This window comes from Apium graveolens, chromosome 10 (genome assembly GCF_009905375.1).
Source record: "Apium graveolens cultivar Ventura chromosome 10, ASM990537v1, whole genome shotgun sequence".
NCBI classification, from domain to species: domain Eukaryota; kingdom Viridiplantae; phylum Streptophyta; class Magnoliopsida; order Apiales; family Apiaceae; genus Apium; species Apium graveolens.
The window spans coordinates 21,559,687-21,578,090 of record NC_133656.1 but is presented as its reverse complement, the minus strand read 5'-3'; positions in this window follow the sequence as shown (position 1 = coordinate 21,578,090).

Here is an 18,404-nt window from a genome sequence, read left to right as displayed (position 1 = left end):
TGATGCATCAACCAGATGGTCTCATGTATGTCTACTTTCTACCCGAAATTTAGCCTTTTCCAAACTTCTTTCCCAAATAATAAAGTTACGAGCCCAATTCCCTGACCATCCTATTAAATTAATTTGTTTAGATAATGCTGCTGAATTTACTTCCTCAACTTTCAATGATTATTGTATGACGGTAGGAATCTCAGTCGAACATCCAGTAGTGTCGTACATACCCAAAATGGTTTGGGTGAATCTTTGATTAAAAGACTTCAACTATCGCCCGTCCCTTACTTCTTAGAGCCAACTTACCTACATCTATTTGGGGTCATTCTATATTACATGCTGCGAAACTAATAAGAATTAGGCCATCCTCCTATCATAAAAAATCTCCCCATCAATCAGCACTTGGTCAAATTCCTGATATCTCTCATTTTAGGATTTTTGGTTGTGCCGTATATGTTCCCATTGCCCCACCTTAAAGGTCAAAGATGGGACCGCAAAGGAGGATGGATATATATGTCAGTTTTGATTCACCATCTATTATAAGATATCTTGAACCGCTAACTGGCGATGTTTTTACTGCTCGCAATGCTGATTGTCATTTTGATGAGTAAATATTTCTGACATTAAGGGGAGATAAATTATTGCATAATATACACCCTGAATTGACATGGAATACATCAGGATTAAATGCTTTAGATCCGCAAACTAATCAATGCGAATCTGAAGTTCAAAGAAATATTCATATGCAAAATATTGCTAATCAAATGCCAAATGCTTTTAGTGATTCTAGACATATTGTTAAATAACATATACCTGCCATTAATGCCCCAGCAAGGGTTAAAATACCTATTCATAAATCAGTTCCCGAAGAATTGACTAGTAATTCAAAACCACGCCAGTAGCGCGGTAGACCAGGTTGTGCAAAAGATGTTGTACCACGAAAATGGAAGGACATGCCTCTGAAGTGGCAAGTGTTCCATTCAATACCCCAGAAGTGGTATCCACTCCTAAGAGGTTAAAGCCCCTGAAATGGCAGTGACAAAACCACCAGAAGTGGTATTGCCTCTAGAAGAGGATATTGCTCCTGAAGTGGTACATGCTTTTGTAAAAGCAAAGGTACCTGAAAGTTTTGAGATATCATTGAGTTATGTACATAACGGAAAATTATTGGATCGTGGGAGTATTGAAATTGATGATGTATATGCTTTTTACATGGCATGCAATATTAATACGAACTCCGATCCAGAACCATAAAGTGTGAAAGAATGTCGATAAAGAGATGATTGGTCAAAATGGAAAATTACAATCCAGGAAGAATTACAATCCTTGAGCAAGATAAATATATTTGGACCTGCAGTCCGAACACCACCTGGTGTGGTCCCTATTGGGAACATATGGGTACTTGTACGAAAATGAAATGAGAGAAATGAAATTGTAAGATATAAACCCCGGCTCGTAGCCCAGGGATTCTCTCAAAGGCCTGCATTTGATTACTAGGAAACTTACTCTCTTGTGATGGATGGAGTTACTTTTCGTTTTCTTATGGGTATGGCTTGTATGGAAAAATTGGAAACACGCCTGATGGACGTTGTGTCAACCTACCTATATGGATCACTTGATAGTGATATCTACATGAAAATCCCTGAAAGATTAAAATTGGATGATACTAAGACTCGTCATTTATACTTAGTTACAATTCAACGATCAATATATGGACTGAAACAATCTGGTCGTATATGGTACAACAGGCTTAGTGAATACCTATTGAATGATGGGTATGTTAATGATAAAGTATGTCCATGTGTGTTTATTAAAAGATCTCAAACTGGTCTTGTTATTATTGCTGTTTATATGGATGATTTGAATATTATAGGTATTTCTGAAGATATTAATAATGTTGCTAATTATTTGTAAAATGAGTTTGAGATGAATGATGTTGGAAAGATAAAGTTATGTTTAGGTTTACAGGTGAAACACTTATCTTCAGGAATATTTGTTCATCAATCAACCTACACAGAAAAAGTTCTTGATCGATTTTACATGGACAAATATCATCCTCTGACTACGCAAATGGTGGTTCGGCCACTTGAAGTTGAAAAGGATCTATTTCGTCCCAGAAAAGAAGATGAAGATCCACTTGGACTAGAAGTTCCATATCTCAGTGTAATTGACGCTCTTATGTACCTCGCAAACAACACTCGACCTGATATTGCTTTTGCTGTGAATCTATTATCAAGATTCAGTTTAGATCCAACTAAAAGACATTGGGATGGAATCAAGCATATACTGAGATATCTTCACGGGACAATTGATCTTGGATTATTCTTTCCAAATAATTCGAAATCACAGCTGGTTGGATATGCAGATCTGGATACTTGTCAGATCCTCATATTGGACAATCACAGACAGGTTACTTATTCACATATTGCGGTATTGTTATCTCTTGGAAATCTACAAAACAGACCATGGCTGCAACTTCAACAAATCACGCATAATTACTAGCAATCCATGAATCAAGTAGGGAATATGTCTGGCTACGACCCATAATCCAACATGTCATAGACGACCCTACTATTTTGTTTGAAGATAATTCAGCTTGAATTAAACAGTTAAAGGAAGGATATATCAAGGGAGATCGAACAAAACACATTTTACCAAAATTCTTCTAAACTCACAAATTACAAGAAAATGGAGATATTGAGGTACAAAAAGTTCGATCATGTGATACTCTGGGGGATATACTTACAAAGTCACTACTCACATCAACATTTGAAAAGCTATGAAATAACATCGGAATGCGAAGATTAAAGAACATATTACATCAAGATGTCAATATGTGAGATATTTTATTCAGGGGGAGACTGTACTCTTTTTCCTTCATCAAGGTTTTTATCCCACCGGGTTTTTCCTTGTAAGGTTTTAACGAGGCAGTCAATCTTTGAGATACGCACATTTGACAATCAAGGGGGAGTGTTATAATAATGATTGTCAAATCTTACTAAGGAAGACTTGCAATACTTACAAAGGAAGATTCACGATACTTATCAAGAAAGACTTAATTTAATATTGGAAGCTTGTCACAAAAATTAAGATTTTGTTAACCTGACTAAGAAAACTTACCTATTAAGTTTTCTTAGTATAGTTGATAAAGCTCTGCTATAAAAAGAAGTTTTGTCTAGTCATTTGTACTTGAACAATCACAGAAGAAGTAATAATACTTTTGAGATCTCTCTCTTTCCTTCTCCATTTCTTACTCTATAGTTTATAGTTTATTTATAATATTTATTTAATAATTTAATAATTACACTTATCTATCGGATCCGAAAATAGATTACTTAGCCGCTAAGTAACTATAAAAATGAGATAATTTGATACCATATTTGGATAATTATCAAAACCAAGCTTTTTATAAAACACTTTATATGAAAATAAAGTAATAATATCCCGTCTTTCGAGAATATGGATTTTATCGATATATACAAATGATTATCGTATCGAAAATTTTGCGCCAGGACTCGTACGGGTCAAACCGTACCCCGGATCGAAAAAGTCAAAACACGGAAAATGTTCAGAATAATCAGATTCAGTTAGAAAGGAGTTTTCCGAAGAGTTTCGGGTTGTAAAAACACAAAAACGGCTGAAGTTGGACGATTCCCAGTTTTATAAAGTAGTTTTATAATTACTTAAAAATAATAATTATCACTTCTATAATTCCTCATAAAATCACATAAAAATCCAACAATTACCAGAAAAATATCAAAATTATTTATATTTTATTCTGGATAATTAAAAATTAAAATATCCAAATTTCATCATATATAAACACCCAAACATCAATACCAATCATCACATAATTCACCAAAATTCACGTAATAATCAAATAATAATTATTTATTGATAAAAATAATTACATAATATATCCCGGATATTACATCCTCCCCCTTAAGAGGATTCTGTCCTCAGAATCATACTAAGGAACAGATAATGATACTTTTCAAGTATCTCACTTATAATTTCTCAGGTCAATCTTTTAACCATACAATTTTTTTTCATAATTTTTAGCTTGCAACATCGATCCTTACTCAACAGCCTTTGCTAATATCATATCCACCAATTATTCATACAATTTAACTTTAGTCTCTCTTTTTGGAGCTAACTTAGTCTTCCTAGGTATACTTATAAACATCCTATGATCTTGCTACACGCGTGGCAGTAAGGCCAACTTACCCATAATCTTTCCTGCCTATCTTACTGTCTCAAAGGACTTACTTAATTTATACTAATATTCTTTCCTTTCTACTTCTCATAATTCGTGCTCATGAATGCTTCCCACTTTCATTGGCTGTTCTACTTCATTTCCATGTCTCTCTTTGTTCAATTATCCTGGCATGTGGTCGCTTCAAATTGTATTCGAGACCCTTTTAATTGATCTCCTATACTTTTCGTCCATCTACTAATGATATACTGAGCTCATGGCGTCTTTGGTTTCTAAACTTCTTAAATCAATTTCAGAATTTAGAATTAAAGAGAGAATCTCACAATTGCATTTAACTCACCACTTATTATTATAATTTACTTTTTTTTAATTACTATCAAATATATTTATCAAGAGAAAAGATCTTTTACTATTTAGAAGAAAAATTTATTAATCTGGATACATTTCTTATATACTTCAACCCATATTCTCATTTATTTGGTTCTAAGGAATTCTGATACGAAATTTATTACAATGCTTTCTTCTAACGTTCAACCACCTATACTGCTTACTCCTGACTTCACGTCATATTTTCAAAAAGTCTTTTTCCTACATCTATATCTTGTATCATATTCTCGGAGTAACCTGAATCTTTCGAGTTGTCAAGATTTAACCAACTCATATCTCTTACTTCTGCCTTACTTGTGCCTATCTATTTATGAATGGTATATCTTATTTCAGTTCAGCATGGTTCATAGCGTTTCCCACACTTCTGCCATATACTAATCAAATAATAATATCGATTAATTACAATTTATACTTGAATCTGATAAGATACCATCATCTTCTTGAAACAATATTGAACTTACTCCTCGGGTAAAGTATTTAGCAATAAAAGAATAATTAGGTTTAGATAACCTACCCCTAGTAATTCAAATAACGCTTCCTTCGTCTTTAGCTTTTAAGTGTTTCCATTATACCACCCCTTGATGAACCATACTCATTTTTGAAACCATCACAATATCATGCTCACCTTGTGATTCTGGTTTTGATTCTTTGGTAGATATGACATTTGCCTACATGTCCAAACCTTTTTATTCTTATTCCATGCTCATTAGTGCCTTCATTTAACCTTCCCTATTTAATCGCATTATCAGAATGAATTTCCTATCTCCAATTATAAACGTTCCATTCCATTTACTTTATCCATGTCACACCTGACATTTGTAACTCACTTATATACTGGACTATCTTATCAAATTTCTTTATCATCCTTTTGATTCCACTTCATTTCCCTAGTTAAGTTCTCCATTCTCAAAAATTATTATCTCTTCTTAAAATAAGTGATATCCTCTTCTTAATAGTACTGTTTTGCTCATCATTAGATAAGCTATTTCTGTGGCTAACAATGAAATAAAAGCTTTCATTTCATAATTATTCAAACTCTTTTATTTTTAAGAATGGCATTATCAAATTCTAATGACGGTTACTTCCTTACCCTTACTCAGATAATCACTAATCGCACAACCGTTATTTCTAATCAACTCCAATTATTCCATGTCTATATTTGGCTTTCCCCAATTGAAGATACGCTTCAACTTATTGAGGTCTGTGCCATCTATATATCTTCTTTCCTACACAATCCATATTCTGACATTACCAGCCTCTGCCATACATCATATGCTTGTATTCGCGAGTTTTCTAGTATTTCAGAGTAATCTCCATTTCCTCATCTTTCCATATGGATATACATTTAAGTTCTTCACATAACATTATTATAGATGATAAAATCCCGTTTGCTCTGTCTTGAACCTTCTTCTCACTTGCATGCATAAATAACTTTTTAATTCTCTTGTCCATTGCAAAAGGGCATATTTATCTAGGTAAGGTATCGCACACACTTGCGGTAACGTCTCGCTAATTTCACTAAATTTCTAAATTTTGTTGGTGTCTTTTCTTCCTCCAAATTCCTACCAGCTTTGACTTCGAATCTGAAAATCGTGTCAGAATTTGACTTAATCTAATTAGAATCGATTTCCATCTAACCCTTAGTTGATAAAATTAATCAGTTAACTCTTTTAATTGGTCAATTGACCCAAGTGATGACTAGCTAAATGAAATATAAGACCAATTATATAACATCCTTTTTCGAGAACCAAGAGCGCAATCATTTGGAGAAGAGAAATAATTTTGAAGGAATACAATAAATTTTCTTTCCTTCTCGCCTCATACAATTTATTAATAAAAGAAGCTCATACGTGTTCAAGAATCAAGAAGAATATATGTTATCATATTAGAGAAAAGAATGATACTGTTGGTCTGTTAGGAATATGTTATGAACTTGATGATAAGTTAAACAAAACACCTTAGTAGATTTAACTTAGTGAATTTTTGTAGCTCTCGACGGATGGTTTATTATAGTCCCGACGGATGATCTTTATAGTCCCGACGAGTGATAAATGAACATCCATCAAGAGTGTGGCTTATGTAACAATAAGTATTGTAACACATTTCTGCAAACAACAAAGTTTTATTCTAGTAGATTATGTAGGATTCTCTAAATCATGTTGACTACTAGATTGATATACACAAAATAGGTTGGCTAATTGTAAATATGAGATGTCTTGTAATTCTGTATAAGTGAAATGGAGTCAAGTGACTGATAAACTCTCGACGGATGATCTACAAGGCTCCCGACGGATGATCAACACAATCTCGACGGATATTCGACATAATCCCGACGGATGATCATATTCAAAATAGCTATTGATAGAGTAATGTTGAATCATAATATTAGACTAGATTCATTTTGTTTTATTCTTGTCTTATTATCATGTAACTTGGTGATATATAAACCAAATGTAGCTAGTAGAACAAATTACTAAGCAAGAACATTTTTCAGAGAGATGAATAAAGATGTACTTGTTAAGGATCTCTCTGTGGATACATTTAAATCCACCAGAAAGTTTTAAAGCTTTGTGTTTTATTACTTAGTGTTTTGATTTCTATTATTCTTTCATTCCGCATTACTACAAATCAACCACTGTTATATATATTAAGCTAGAACATTTTAAAATCTCAAAAAGTTGGCAAAATTACATTAAACCCCCTTCTGTAATTCTTGTTGTATTGTTTGGGAATAACAATTGGTATCAGAGCAAGCTCTTAAAGCACAATGAGTGTAAAGATCACAACAAATCAACTAGATGAACAAGAAGGATGTTGGAGTAAAGATTCCATTTCTTGACAAAGACAACTATCACCACTGGAAGGTGAAGATGCACCTACATCTTCTCTCTCAAGATGAAGCTTTTGTGGACTACATTAAAAGAGGTCCTCATGTCCCTATGAGAGCTACCACAGGGAATGAACCATCAGTTCCAAAGCCTAGGCATGAATGGTCTGATCCAAACATTGAGCAAGTCAAAAACGATAAAAAGGCCATGAATATACAGTATAATGGTGTTGATGGTGATATGTTTGACAACATCATTAACTGTAAAACAACCAAAGAGGTTTGGGACATAATACAGATTATCTGTGATGGTACCGAGCAAGTAAGGGAGAACAAGATGCAACTCTTGATTCAGCAATATGAGCACTTTCATTGTGAAGAAAGTGAGTCACTCACTGATATATTCAGTAGGTTTCAAAAACTGATAAATGCTCTAAAACTGCATGGAAGAGTCTATCAAACAAAAGACTCTAACCTCAAGTTCCTTGGATCTCTCCCAAAGAAGTGGAAGCCAATGACAGTCTCATTGAGAAATTCATAAGATTACAAGGAGTTCACCTTGGAGAGACTGTATGGCATCCGGAAAACCTATGAGCTTGAAATAAAGCAAGATAAAAGGATGGAGAAAGGAAGGAAGAAGGGAGGATCCATTGCACTAGTTGCTGAACTAGAGAAGGAGAAAGAGGTGAAGGTGGAAGCTGTTGAATCTACATCAAAGGTCTTTGAAAGCAAGGGTAAAGGGCTGATAGCTGAAAATGAAGAATAGTTGAGCCAAGATGACATGGATGATATTGATGAGCATCTAGCATTCTTATCCAGGAGATTTGCCAAGCTCAAATTCAAGAAGAATTTTGGAGCAGCCAAGGCAAACAGAAACATGGTTGATAAGTCAAAATTCAATTATTTCAAATGTGGCTTGGCAGGTCATTTTGCTAGTGAGTGTAGAAAGTCTGATTCCAGCAAAAAGAAGTTCGAGCCTATTGATTATAAGCAGAAATATTTTGAGTTGCTCAAGAAAAAGGAAAGAGCCTTCATCACACAGGAGAATGACTGGACTGCAGATGGATTGGATGAAGATGATGAAACAAGCTATGTCAACCTAGCCCTAATGGCCAAATTAGATGAAACATGATATTTTAAGAAAGCAACTTGAACGAGAATCCTTTTGAAGTAATTAAAGCATGGAAATCATCTAGAGATGTTCATGCTCAAATTACTAAAGTTCAAGGTATAGAATCCTTTTGTGATGCAGCCTGGAAAAAGAGCAAAGAGAAGCTTGATTCCAATCTGGTTGAAGGACTCTTTACAGATGTGGACTCGACGGATGATGAAAATCATCCGTCGGATAATCAAAAAGATTATCCGTCGAGAGACAAGGAGCCATATCTGTCGGCTATGAGTAAACCAGTTAGCAAAGCTAAGTTAATTAAATTGAATGAGAAATATGGATCAGTTTCAAAGAACTTTGTTATGGGAGAATCAAGTCAAGTTAGAAAAGAAAAGAAAGCTAATGTTGGTCATATGTCTATCAAGCAATTGAATGACAGACTGGAAAAGATTGAGGTTAAGACAGAATCAAAAAGGAAAAATAATAGAAATGGGAAAGTAGGGATTAACAAACACAACAACTACACACCTGATAAATATGCTCCAAAAAAAATATGTGTTAAGTGTGGTAGTGTTAATCATTTTTCTAATAATTGCAAACTTGCTATGCCTACTCCAATGTCTACACCTTCTTCTTTTTCCAACATGACTTCCATGTCTGCAATGCCTATGAATGCTATGCCTGCTCAAAATATGAATGCCCAATTTGCTAATATGCCATTTGCACCTAATCCTTATTATGCTGTATTTAGTATGCCTCAAATGCCATTTAGCATTCATTACTGGAATAACATGTTTGTAAATAGCATGCCTTTTCATGTAAATCAAAATGTGCATGATAATTCTATTTCAATGACTGGTTTCAAAGGTCCAACTTAAATGACTAAAGATGAATCTGGGTTCCCAATTTAAATGAGGTCAAACCTAAGAAACCAAAGAAAAAGGCTAACAAGGAAAGACCCAAGGAAACTTGGGTACCAAAATCAACTTGATTTGGTTTTGATGTATGCAAGAAAATAGAAAGAATCTTTGGTATCTAGACAGTGGTTGCTCAAGGCACATGACTGGAGATTCTACCCTGCTCACTGAGTTCAAGGAAAGAGCTGGCCCAAGTATCACTTTTGGAGATGACAGCAAGGGTTATACTATGGGATATGGCTTGATTTCAAAGTATAATGTCATCACTGAAGAGGTTGCCCTAGTGGATGGACTCGGGCATAATTTGTTGAGTATCAGACAGCTTTGTGATAAAGGAAACTCAGTCACTTTCAACATTGAAGCCTGTGTTGTGACCAACAAGAAGAGCAACAAAGTGGTTCTCACTAGAGTGAGAAAAGTAAATGTGTACCTAGCTGATTTCAACTCATCAAATGTAGAATCAGTAACTTGTCTTCTCAGTAAAGCAAGTCAAGATAAACGTTGGATATGGCACAAGAAGCTGTCCTATCTAAACTTCAAGACCACATATGAGTTAGTCAAGAAATAATTGGTTAGTGGTATTCCTCAAGTGGAGTTTACTAAGGATGGATTGTGTGATTCCTGTTAGAAAGGAAAGCATATTAAAGCATCAGTCAGAAAGAAGCTTGATTCAAAAATTGAAGAACCTTTACAACTATTGCACACGGATCTGTTGGGACCAGTCAATGTGTTATCCATCTCAAGGAAAATATATTGCCTAGTAATTTTAGATGATTTCTCAAAGTTCTCTTGGACATATTTTCTAAAATCCAAAGATGAAGCTAGTGAAATCATCATCAATCACATAAGGAAAGTCAACAATCATCCTGACTTCAAAGTAAGAAGAATCAGGAGTGACAATGGAACTGAGTTCAAGAATTTTGTGATGATATCATTTTGTGAAGAGAATGGGATTATGCATGAGTTTTATGTAGCTAGAACTCCACAACAAAATGGAGTGGTGGAAAGGAAAAACAGATCTCTCATTGAAGCTGCAAGAATAATGCTAGAAGAATCAAAGTTACCAACATATTTTTGGGCTGAAGCTGTGAATACTGCATGCTACACTCAGAATATTTCTTTAGTTAATCAAGCAAAATGTATAACACCCTACCAATTGTTCAAGTATAGGAAGCCAACTCTAAATTTCTTACATATCTTTGGCTGCAAATGCTAGATATCTTAAGGAATCAAACTGATCAAAATGGAAAGTTTGTTACCAAAGTAGATGAAGGAATTTTTTTTGGATATGCTGTGGGAAAAGCATATAGAGTCTACAATCTAAGAACCAACATTGTTATGGAATCTGTACATGTTGTGTTTGATGATAAGAAGATTGAAGGATTGCAAGATGAAAATTTCCATGAAAGCCTCAAATTCGATAATGTTGAGATGGTTAGTAATAAGTGGCATTTTATACCACTTAGAACATCTTAAAATGGATTAAATTGGTCCCTTGAAATCAAGTATTTTGTGTATTTGATGCTTTTTTCTAGTGTTTATGCATTTCAGGGTATTAGTTGCATTTCGGAGGAGTAATCATCAAGAATAAGCCTTGGCATGTGTTCGACATTGCGAGAGGAAAGAAGGGGGCAGATTACGGCGAAGAAACGGAGCAAACGCAGGAAAAATCCAGTAGGGTCCTGAGCGCCCGCTCAGCTATGCTGAGCGGCCGCGCAGAAAGCTGAGCTCCCGCTCAGCTATGCTGAGCGGCCGCGCAGGGTCGGGAAATTAAATAATTATTTTTAGACTTCTACTTCTGTTTGGCTTCCAACTTCTATGTAATCTGAGTTTTATGGGACTATTATATAAGTAGATTTGGAGACGTTTTTACGAGAGAGAGGGGATCGTGGTATTAAGCAAGGAGCGAAGGAGATAAGGAAGAAGACCGTTTTAGCAAACAGCAACGAAGAGGAAGCATATTTTCTTGTGATTCTTGTTTCGTTGTAACGTTGGATGCTAGTTTTCTTACTTTGAACCTATTTACTCTTGTGACGTACTCTGATTTAATATAATTAGTTTAGTTATTATTTTCTTGTGTTTGTTTATCATGATTTCATATGAACCCATGATGACGATAAGTGTTATTATGGGCTAATCGTGATCATGGGGTCGCAATGGATTTACTATGGAATTCTTTAGTTAATTGTTTAATAATTTAGTGTGTGATGATTGTATGATATCTAGTATTGGTTGTGCATTTCGTCTTATGTGCGTCGCGAACATATAAGATAGGGTGTTAATCTCTTGTGAAGCGACGGTGGATCTTGAGATTTAGAACTTGCCATGCTAGCATAGGTTCATGTATGATGTGCATGATTAGTGGGTAACTCTAACAGTTTTATTTGCCCTGTGTAATCAAAAGGAATAACTTGTGCTTAAATCGTTGTGTTGTCAATTTTTGTAGACATATACGAACTCAACATAATTGATGACTATTCAACTTCTATCTTAATTGTGGATGTCTGGTAGAATGGTATTAGTACAACGAAAGTTGGCTTTTATCAGTTTTGTGTTATTCGATTAATATCATCACTGTCACATGCTAAAGGTAATAACAATAACTATTGAAGGAAATAGTAATGAAGTTGTGATCTCATGAGTGTTTAATATTGTTAATTGAAGTATTTTTTAAGTGATAAACTAAGTAATTAATTGTAGTTAATATTTAGTCAACAATTCTAAGTGTTAGTGTCTTAACATTGAGAAGTAATCATACATTGGTGTGTGAGTTTAATTAAACAATAATTAGTCTGAGTCTCTGTGGGAACGAACTAGAAAGTATTCTATATTACTTGCGAACGCGTATATTTGCGTGAATATTAGCGCGTGTTTTCGCCCTAACAGTTAGTGATGACAATGATGATGAAAGTGATCAAGAAATAGTGGCTAAGGATAATGCAGAAAAATCTACAACTAATGAAGCACATAACTCAACATCCATCGAGTTACATAATGCTTCATCCGTCGGTAGACAATCAGCTTCATCCGTTGAGATACAAAGTGCATCATCCGTCGGAACAATGAGAGAAACTGATAGTCAAAATAGATCACTTACAGAAAGAACCCCATCTTTAAGTCAAAGATCCATAAACTTAAGAGGAGTTTCAAATAATAATGACTCAGTCACACATCAAGACAATAATGAGGCCTCTTCATCTAGAGCTAACATGTCACTCTAGATATATTGCAAGTAATTTTTGAACTATTTCATAACATTCGCTATGATTCAAATTAACTCCTGTTTTATATTGCAAGTGTTATAAACTATTTAACCCTGAACCCTGATTTTTCTTGATCTTGAGCCATAAGCCTTATTCTTTGTAAACCATCCTTTATTGATTTTCAGATACCAAACTACCCAAATATGATACTGCTCCCCAAATATATAACTACAACACACTGGAACAAAATTGTTTGAAAATACAGAAACTTTTATACCCAACCATTCTTTATAACATCAAAGAACTATACCTTGAAAAGTCATTATTTGTCTAATACCTGATCCTTTCACAGACTGAAAACAGTTTCTAATACATACCCTGATATACCCTTGTGATATCCATGAGTTTCCTTACATTTTTATTTAGGTGTTTAATCATCATTGATTATGGTCTTATTTTATCGAATTATATTGTTTACCATATTGAACTGCTTTAGAATTGGATAGTTTTCATATGTGAACCAGATTCGTGGTCAGACCATATCAATGGTCAAATTAGGCCAATGTGTGCCTTGGATTCAGTAATTAGAGCAGTGTTGTGTGCTTTGCTCGGGGTTAGTGCGTGACTGATCAGCAGCCTAACCTTGGTTTTAAAACTTAAAATGAATATCCAATTCTAATGATTATTTATCAATAAACTTGATTCCTATGAATCATTTCATTTGCTCATAGATTAACCTCAATTATTGTTATTGTGACTTGCTGAGCTAGTTAGCTCACTCTTGCGAATCTTTTTATGTATTCTACAGTTAAGAAGGATACGATTGATAGCGAGATTTCCCAGTTTAATATATGAGCTAGGATTCCAGATTGAGTTGGATTGCGCTAGCAGGAGCTTATTGCGATAGTGAGATAGTAAGATTGTCAGAATAATTTTATTATCAGTTGTAAGTTAAATTAGTTGGGATTTGGCACGTTGTAATAAAAGTTAAGGTTGTGGCTTGTTTTCATACTTTAACCTGTTGTGATCCGTGGATTTTGTAAAGCAGGGTCATTGCAAATAATATCTCATATACAGGTTTATATATTGTGTGTATGTTGTGGACCCCAAACTTCTGACTCGGGTTTGGAGGGCGCCACAATCTACATCTAGCACAACAAACTCAGTTGCTTCAAAAGCTAGTGGTTGCACAAACTTCTACCTCCACTCTACTTGATGATAACAAAAAGGGGGAGAAAGATTCAATCATCCCAGTTAGTCAAAGAGGGAAAACTAGTGAGGGGAGCATGTGCTAAATGTTCAAATCAGCCAAGTAATAGTTCCAGAAATTAGATTACCAAAGCCACCAGTATTGGACAACATTGATCTGATCCAAATAGCAGCTGCTAAGCTTGATTCAAAGTCAAATCTTAAGATGCTTGATGTTGCAGCTGTTGAGAAGGAATTGGATGAAAAGTGGAAGAAAATAGATGAAGAAATTCAGAAGAAATTTGGTCATATACAGAAACTAGACAAGATCTTTCATTACCACTCACAAGTCAAGCAAATCTCTTTGAATGAAATGAGTCTAGGTAGCTTGGAAAAGGGCCAACCTTCATGAATAAAGTCTCCAAAGGCCAATCTGGTTTTAAAACCTAAAAGGAACTATCCAAAGTTCTCAGAAAAAAATCCTGTGGATCTTTTGTTTGAGACACCAAGGCTAGATGAAAAGAAGCTGTTGGCAAGGTCCATTGCATTCTTCAAAGATCCAACTGATTCGGTGCTAAAAGAAGAATTTCAAATAACTACAGGAATGGTAAGGAAATTCGTGTGGTGGCTGGACACCCTTAGTTTGTAGAAGCCAAGAAGGAAGAAAAGGAAATAATTAAGCAAGAAAAGAAGTAGGCTGCTCTAGATGCTAAAAAGCTCAAACAAAAGAAGAAGCAAGCTGCTATCTTGGCCAAACTTCAAGCTGTGAAAACTACAACTGAGATTTCTGAGAAACCGCCTGTGATTACTGAAGCTCAAGATCAGAAAATGCTAAATGAACCCTAAAAGACAAAGAAACCAAGATACAAGCAAAGAATCAAGAGAAAGTTGGAATTAAATGATGAGGAATTGGAAGACTACATTCCCAAACAGTCTACTTCTACAACTCAAACATCCAAACCCTCAGTGGTGCATGAGGAATTTAAGGTGGATCCAACAAAGAACTTTTATGGTGAGCCTATAATTCCCAAGGATGAGCCAATAGACTGGAAAAGCCTACCAATTACTGAACTAAATTTACCTATCTTCAATAAGCCAAATAGAACAAAGTCTAGAGCAATCAAGAAGGTCAAGCCTATGACTCTCAGAACCAAAACCTTAGCCGAAACTCAACCAACTGTCAACAAGGGAGATCTACTCTACATATGTGACATCAAGGAATTTTCAGATATAAATCTCTACTTGGATGAATTGGAAGAGGTAAGAGGAATTGATGTTCATAGACATCTTCCTGAGAGACTGGTGTTCAAGTACAAGGGAGGGAGAGAAATCACATGGCCTCTTCACAGGATTCTTCAAGAAAGCTGCTCTGTACTGATAAAGGTCTTCTCATCCTTTAAGAAAAACTTTGGATTCAATGTAACTGCAAGGAAATTGGTCATAAAGAAGATAGAAGATCTAAGGAGCAATGAAGCCAAGGATGCACTGCCAAAGACTCTAAGGAGCAATTCCCTTCACAGGAAATAGAGTGCATTTGAGGCCTTATTGGCTGATGGAATTCATGGATGACAAGGGTGTTTGAAGATTCTTCAGACTGGATGACCAACTGAGTATCTCTAGTAATGAGACTCTGTTGGAAATGCAAGAAAAGATGGATTTATCAGATGCTGAAGAACTTGAATTCCATAGACAACTCGAAAATCAAATAGAAGAAAATAACAGGAAGCTTGGGAAGAAATCCAGATAATCAAGGAAATAGAAAACATCATCTCAAAAAGTAGCCAGAATTACATTCAACCCCCCTTCTGTAATTCTTGTTGTATTGTTTGGGGATAACATAGTCTCCGTCCACGCTTCACTTAAGTACACCTTCACGGATAATTCAAATAACAAATTCACCATTTAGGTCACATCATAACTTCATAATGTCATCTAGAAATGCCACCACATTAAATACTTTAATAATTTGATCATAATCGCGTCCTTACGAAATTTATAGTCATTGCTTCCAACTTCGTCTATGCCGCGTAGAATAACCATTGATCACTTAACATCTCAACTTTGTCGATAGTAATATTATTCTTCTCCAATCATCTGGAAGATTCTTCTATTTCCTTCAATCATCCTCTGTCTTTTTGAATCAAGAATCTTGTTAAATTTTAATAATTTCATGAATTGCGTAAATAATTTTTTAACATGTTGATTCAATTTTTGATATTTTTAAACAAGGTTTACATTCGTCTTTTACGGAAAAACTCTAAACTTCTCTATAATAGCGGGTGTACTTGGTCATTTGAACTAACAATACTGAGTCCAGATCTGGTATTCTTCTAGATCCTTCTCTATTTATAATAACAAGAACTTAAGTAATAATTTGACAACCAAATTTTGAAACTCATTTTATGTTAAGATCTTCTGAAAATTTATTAAGAAAATCTTTTTCGAAAACTCATCTTAGAATTTTGAAAATCCCATATTTGGTCGTCATTACTATATGAGTTGTTTATTATTCTCATACCCCGCCACTAAGGTATCCAATTTAGGAAACAATCACATAAGGGTCCATTCACCTTGATATATCTTTTACTCCTCCTTAGGTTCATTTCACATTCATTAGTCGACAAAAACTTCGTTTACCGTTGCCCACTATCTTATTCATGATCCTACTTTAATGCTGACATCTGGTACTATTTTTGATATTTTCAGCGTCGTCCCTGATGCCATAATCACAACCAATTGATATCATCCAATGTTAGGTCTATAGATAAGGTCATATCATCTTGCTAGTCTTGATTATACCTAATGTGGTAAATGTCATCCCTTGCGTAGTGCCCGAAAAGTGATAAGAAGCTTCTCGCCACAGTGGTGCCTTTAAACTTGCGACGTTGGCTCTTCGTCAACTTTAATCAACTCGTTACCTCCAGCCTAGAGCTTGTCCTACTACGCAATTCTAGGTTGGATCATACCAAAACTAATCTATCTTTCCTTATAAGAAGTTCTCACAAGAATCAGTCACATTTTTCTTGAAAACCATGTGAAAAATAGGGTAACTTACCCAGTCTCCGTCGAACTATCAACTCTTTATAACAATAACATCTGAGCACTCAATACATCTATAGCGTCAACATATTCGCCTTACAATTCTCTTAACAATATTATATCTTACTAATCCCTATCTGATCCACTAATCCTAATTCGCACATAATTCGAACTCAAAATGAGTATACCTAGGGTCTTTCCTATCTTATATGGCCTATTACTCATATCTTACTATCACCTATTCTTATTTCAGGGACCAATAACCTGTAGCTCTGGTACCAACTTGTAACATCCAAAATCCGGGGTCAAGATTTGGTGTCACTAAACAATCTTTACATAATATAAAATAATATACAATTGACCCCTTAATTTCGGATCATTTACAGGGTATGGTATGAAACAAAAAGCTAACCTTCTAAAATCTATAATACCAAAAATACAAATTCGTTACCTCTGTACTAACTCCCTTGTCTTATTCATTCTCACATCTCCATCCTCTTGCAACTGATATCTTTCTAACTTCCGATGTCTATTAAAAGCTACTTACTTTTATCCTCATTTGCTTCTGAAAGAAATAAGAATTCACAAAGCAAGAGTTAGCCAAAAATGCCCAACAAGTACATAACTGATTTCCAAGTATTCATATTAAAGGAAATTTTCGGACAAAATCTTTAAATAATTTTTAGACATCTCTATTTATTTGAAGTAGTTGAGCGAATAACCATTGGCCTTTACAAGCCCTTAATTATAAATCAGAAGTGACGAGCAACTTCCCAGATTCATCTCCTGAATCAGGGTTTTGTTCGGTTTTGTAATCATGATACTTTTCAAGAAGGAATGCCATTAATGGCGATCAACAATAAATTAGACTGGACACTAGAACCAACATATGCACTATAACCTGCTGATCAGTCAAGGTATAGTGCGGATCTATACCCATCTATATAGACCCACCAACATATAGGGTACCTAGGCACTATAGCCTCCCTAATTAAGGGTCCAGCCATTTTTGTCCCTTAGGGTCCAGCTCATTCCTGGCCCTCATCGTAACCATCCAGTCCATAGAGTATTTTGATGAAAACCATTTTTGGTTAAAACATCACGTTTCATGGTTGGAAAATAACCCGGAACAATAGGTATTTACTCAAGATATCACAATTCATAATAAGAAACAAGAACAAAAAGGCACTTGCATAATTAAGAGTAATTACAGTGAAGTGTAAAATATTTAACTATTCTGAATTTAGAATAGGGAAGAAATACTGACAATATATCATAAGAAAGTTCAGGAATACTTGCATTGATATGCTTTAACCGTTAATTACCGGTTGACTTTGAACCGACTTGGATGTTTGACTTTATCATCTAATCACTAACTTATCACGGATATGATTCCAACACTCAGGTCCTTCGATTGGAACCTTGCTGAGCTTGACGAATGACCACTCAGTTATTTTTAGTCCGACATCAACCCCCAGTCTCCCGACTAGAATCTACAGAGTCGAAATACCTTAATTCAGACAATCGT